This window comes from Protopterus annectens, chromosome 15.part0 (genome assembly GCF_019279795.1).
Source record: "Protopterus annectens isolate FY-2018-M chromosome 15.part0, PAN1.0, whole genome shotgun sequence".
In the NCBI taxonomy this organism is placed as follows: domain Eukaryota; kingdom Metazoa; phylum Chordata; order Ceratodontiformes; family Protopteridae; genus Protopterus; species Protopterus annectens.
Window position 1 is genome coordinate 116,878,572 of NC_056749.1, and position 6,000 is coordinate 116,884,571.

At 37.8% G+C, this 6,000-nt stretch overlaps 1 protein-coding gene and 1 long non-coding RNA gene across 3 annotated transcripts in view; both read right to left on the reverse strand.

Moving 5' to 3' along the window:
* SHROOM4 (shroom family member 4) overlaps positions 1-6,000 on the reverse strand; it is a 1,399,869-nt gene that overhangs the window by 464,278 nt on the left and 929,591 nt on the right. The gene's annotated exons all lie outside the window — the stretch shown is intronic.
* Positions 593-6,000, reverse strand: part of LOC122790008 — a 150,116-nt gene continuing 144,708 nt past the window's right edge. Inside the window, exon 3 of the long non-coding RNA XR_006362904.1 lies at positions 593-892. This is a non-coding gene — a long non-coding RNA (uncharacterized LOC122790008). The remainder of the gene's footprint in view (positions 893-6,000) is intronic.

Genomic DNA, 6,000 nt, shown 5'->3' on the forward strand with positions numbered 1-6,000 from the left:
GGAAACAAAGACCCAAAAATCACAGACAATTTTGAGTACTACTGTAATTCACTTTAAAAGTTAATACAACAACAGGTTTTGCAACAACATGCATATTCAAAACATAAGAAGTATGAACGTCTAACATCTGGCATTACTGATGGACTTAAATCCTTGATGTATCAGAAAAGTAAAAATGTTAATGAAGCAACAAAGCAAACATATGAGGCAAAATCTGGAATGTTCTGCAAAATTCTGGACAGTTAAGAGATATGGTCCACTCTAGTATGCTTAAACACGCACACACACACACACACACACACACACACACACACACACACACACACACACACACACACACACACACACACACACACACACACACACACACACACACACACACACACACACACACACAACCAGTGTACAGTATCGCCATTTCACTTACTGACAGGTCTCTGGGATGTAGAAAGAAGCATAAGACACTAACAACCGCAGTCCTAAGCACTGTACAACATCAATGCTAACAGCTGCACCAGCCACCTTCTGGCTCATGTTATTACAATATGCAACAATGTAAACATGTAAACAGCATGTAGGGAACTACTGAACATAATCTATATCTATTTATTTATGGACATCTGGGTCATGCCTAAAAAGTGTCCATTTGGATTAGATCACTTTGTGGGTTAACAACAAACAGATAAAGGCATAAATAAAACAGAATTTCACCCAACCCATTTTCCCACAGTTTTCTCCATAAATGCAAAGTGTGGTTTCTCAAGTTCCAGGAATTGTAAGGGTGTTGCAATTAGGAGTCACAGTCAAAAAAATTAATTCACCACTTTCGTTTTTTTTTTTTCTGGCACATAACCTTGTGCATATTCTAAAGACTTCAAGATGCTTATTTTCACTGGAAGAGAAGAAAACAAACAAAAAGAAAACTTTAAGGCCAAGATCTCTGCAGCATTTCAAATCTTACATTTTGACAAAGGAGCCAAACATTTTCTAACAGAAAAACCAACAACTGTTTAATCCCTACAGAACAATAACTGCTATAAAGGAGGACAGCGATCTTCTATGAATGACTGAGACAGAACACAGGTCTCTTTTTACTACAGCTAGGAAATAGAAAGGTTTTTCCCTTTAACCGGGGTGTCAAAAGTTGAAAATAATTGTCCAAAAGCCCGAGCAGATAAATCACTAAATTATCCCAGTAAAAACACGCTTTACTACAAAAAATTACCAGCTTACTTAATCCTGAAGAAAAACACTTACATTAAAGAAATTCAAGGTGGGCTTCTCTATTAATCTTAAGATCTGCTGAAATCTACCAGAAGGATATTCATGATTTTTTCTCAGCTGCTACTGACCTACTAAGATTAAGAGAGAAGCCCACCTTGAACTTCTTTAATACAAGTGTTATTCTTCAGGATTAATGAAACTAGTAAAGAATGTTTTTACTGGGATAATTTGATGAATTATCTGCTCAGGCTATTGGACAGTTATTTTTAACTTTTGACCGAACCCCCTCCCCTCCCGGGCAAAGGGAAAAAGTTTTCTACTGCTATTCGAGCCTGGCAAAAATCTTTAATCAGGGCCCCTATGTGCCATTAATAACTGCAAATAAAAAGGGTGTTTTTAGACTGGTCAGATCAATAGTTCTACAACTAAATCACAAATCAATCAGTTCTACAACTAAGAAACACACAAGGCCATGATCATGTGCCTTTAAAACTGTGCAGACAAACACTAGTGGGGCAGGCAGGTAGCTATCAGGTTACACCTGTGAATGAAGACATATGAAGCCAGAAGGTTTCCATGGATAAGAATTGTCAATGTCCATAATTAATTGCCCTGACTATATTATAAACCAGAAGAGTGCATTCACCCCAATACTTCTGGATTTGGAAATATTACGTATAACATGCAGGCTAGCAGTCTTCTGTGAATGTTACATACAGAAAAGGTCAGAAGTACAGACAAGCAATTAAAACAATTACAGCTGGAAATAATTAGAAGTTAAGACCAACGCTCTTGACTCCTAGCAGGCCAAAAAGAGATTATAAAACTGCAGATAAACCTCTGTGACAGCTTTGACCTGGACAGTTTATGTAAATGCATATACATAAACATGCAATTACACTAACAGAATACATAAACAGAACATGTAATTACTGTGACATGGACACAACACACACAGCAGTATGAAATTACATTAGTAGAAAACTATACACATGATCACAAGATTACACATTTAATTTTAACCAGGTAAGTGAAGTGTTTCTTCTCGGGTCCATTTCAGCCAAAAGGCCATAACAGGAAGTATAAACACAATATAAATGCAAAATTAAACAACCACCACATTTTAAGGAGGAAATGGAAAACAGAACACATGTAGAAAATCCATGGAAGCAGAACAGGAACATGCAAACTTCACCTAAAGTGTGATCAGTGTCAACCCCAGACCCCGTAAGAGGCAGAACAATGACGGACTGTACCTGACTATGTCATTAACATGAACATTCAAATAAGAAGGCTAGTTAGCCTGTCTACTCTAATTAAGGATTTGGTTACTTCTCTCCTTTCCTTCACCTGTATCCACACCTCTCAACCTCTTAGAGCAAGACATGAATAAAAGTGGAACAAAGGCCCAAAAATAGGGACAAATTTTAAATATTGCTCTTATAAACATAAAGTTGGTAAAATAACAAGTTTTGCATTAGCATGAATTTTCTGAAGGGTATGAAGTCTGAAACTCGTCTGCCATTATTTTCTAACTTCAATCTTTAAGAATTTGCCACTAATTTGCCAGAAAACAGACCAAAAATATGAGGCAAAAATCTGTACAGTTGAGAGGCATGTGGCTGTACCAGTCTTTCTCAGCCCCCTGGGGCCCCACATTTCTGTGATATAGCTTGACAGAAATATCACAGGTCTGACAACTTGCTCTGTACAGCAGTGCTTTCTTCTCAAATGTGGTTTGAATGGTCTTGGTCTGTCCATTTATCCGCTATATTACATGTGTCATTTTTACTAATGCAACTCCCCCCCACAAACATCACAGGATCCTCCAAGTCAACATCATGTCCTCCTTCCACTATCCTTTCTTTCCCCTTCACTATAAAAGATCAGAATACTAATTTGTTAGAACCTGGTCATTTCAGTTACTCTGCATGGACTCTTCCACCAGATGTGACCACCAGTATTGCACTGAGTGCCTTACATGTAACCCAGGTAGTGCTTTCCGCTGTGGAACCAGCACATTGTTTTCCTGGTATAAAAGTCTATGGCTACTGAAACTTTTCTTATGGCTGTGGCTAGAACAACTTGAGAATCCTGGCACAATTCATCAATGACCATGGCCAGGAATAGTTAGAAGAGTCAATCAAGATTCTACAGCCTGGTGATCAAATGACGCTTGTTTGAAGATGTCTTCATGAAAGTGTAACTTTTGGAGTCAGAGGTGTAGGAAGGGCATCTGTGAAGTTGTCACATTATAAGATGTGCTGATTGGTGTTTGTTTCCCTTTAAAAAAAAAGAACAGCTTGACTGTTTACAAGTTATCATTAAGCTATCTCAATCATGACTGCTTACAGGCAGCTTGTAAACTCTGTGCTGCCTTTAAGCAACTGTGTAATTACTGGTTGTAAGCTGACAATTTGTTCTTGTTGTTTATAAATAATTGCAGTTGTTAAAAGACAGTTTTTAAACTATCAAGCTGTTCTTTATTTTAAAAGAAGCAATGAGTTATTAGGTTGCAACATTGATAAAACAGTTTTATAAACTTTCTGTGCTTAATAAAAGTATAGAACGTTTATAAAACTCATTTGCTAATGCAACAATCAAATAACTTGTTGCTACCTTACACCTTAAAAAAGGTTAGGGAGTTTGCAAGTTGCCTATAGGCAACTGCAATTATAATTGCTTATAGATTTACTGAAAGCACTGGGCCCATACCTCAAAACCTCTTAGTACAGGAAATCTGGACAAAGCCTAAAATAATGGGGGGAGGCAAAGGCTCTAAAACAGGGACAGATTTTAAATATCATTCTTACAAGCTTAGAAAATTGACAGAATAAGAAGATTTGTATTAGCATGCATTTTCTAGAGAATTCAAAGTCTGAAACTCAAATGCATGTCATTATTCAGTGACTTCATTCTTCAGTAATTAGCCAGAAAACCACAAATTTTATGAGGAGCAGACCAAAAATACGAGACAAAAATCTGGACATTCTGTAAATATCTGGACAGTTGAGGGCTATGACTGGGCCAAAAAAGGGTGTGCGTGTATGTTGCCTAATGCACCAATTCTCTTTGCTATATGTGTTTGCTTAGTCATAATTTTCCAAATCCATTTATTCCTGCACTACAGTGGGATTTTTGAGGGCTAACATATTAACTCTGAGTCAGTTTGCCACTGTCCTAATGCAAAGGCTGCCCTGTTGATAGAATAAACTAGGAATGTGTAGGACAGGAACAACCACCACATGGGAGAGTGGAACTTGGGAAGGATGAAATTATAAAAAGCCTAAAAGCTAAAGTCAAGTTACAGTACATCCGTGTGCTTTGCATGCATTTGCCAGAGTGGTCAGACGGAGGTCTGGGTTTTGGAACCTGCAGACCTAGCAAGCTACATTATGAAATCCCACATTTTAATGCTCTATGTGATAAACAATAATTAGGCACAGGGCAAACAAAGTTCACCAGTAGAGATGGTCAGAAAGAGCTGTGCTACAGTTGTCATCTGTGGCTACAACTATAACTGGAGACCATCATGCTGTACAAATCCACACTGATGAAAAGTGCTAGAATTTAAAATGGGAGTTGTGAATACCACAAACATAACATACTGCTGTAAAACAGAAACATGAAGTAGTTTTCATATATCTCTGTTATATTTATAGCTAGCATAAAATAAAGGTACAGTCACTAAATCTTAAGAGTTTCTGACGATAGAGGTAATTTGATGTCAAACCACACTAATCAGGTTTCTATAGTTACTCCTGATCTTTCTTCCCTGCTACTTAGTTTATCTGACTTTCTCCCCAACCCCTCATATAGTCATTTATATTAACTCAACCTCCCCTACTGCCTACAGTGTGTTACCTTGTGGTCATTTGTTTTTGACTTTTAACTGCATACACACTGGTCTGCATTCCTGACTCTCTCGGAATTACTACGCAACGCTTTTCTTCAAAACACACACATACCTAGAAGTGTTTGATTTACTTTATTATTCCTGATGATTCAGACCAGAGCAGACGGTGTTCACTAGACTCAGTATTCCCTAGACCCTGAGTCACTTAAAGTTACCTCTTGTTAGAACTGAAGATCCCATTTACCTGCCAAGGGCTATATAATAACGAAGTAGATTAAACTAGAAAGGCAATCATCGCTGGCTACAAAGCAAATTATGATTGAGACAAAACACTGCACTGAGTTTCAAGCATTCACAGAACGATTGTGACTATGTGATACAGCTTGCCCTGTGCATGAGTCTTAGGAACCTGTCTCAGCCTGTGCACACCTACCAATTCAAGAATCAGTCAGCAAAACCAGCAGACACAGCTCTGTGTTCAGAATCGTCATCTCAGGCCACATAACCTACATTATAACTAGGGTTAATAGAACAGATGTGGGAATGCAGCTCAGATTTGTCTGCTGAAAGCATAACAAACTACTATTAATTTCAGATATAACTTTTAGCAAAAAGCTCACAATATGCCTGCCAAATCATGAGTGGATCCTTTTTATTTGGCTAAATCACAAAACACTGTTATTGGTTGAAAACTCGTAGTTGAATGCTCACTTGGTTGAAGTCTCAGTCTGAAGGACAGGATATAGTTACAAATAGTGCTGTAATGGGTAAACAGAAATACGTAAAAGTGAAGATATTTATCTAGTCAAGTGGCAAACTGGGGATCAGCACACTTCTGATCCAGTAGAGCAGTGATTTCTGTTGTGGTTTTAACTCTTTCTCCACAACTGCATGCCCATGGAATTTGCACATTTAAGTAA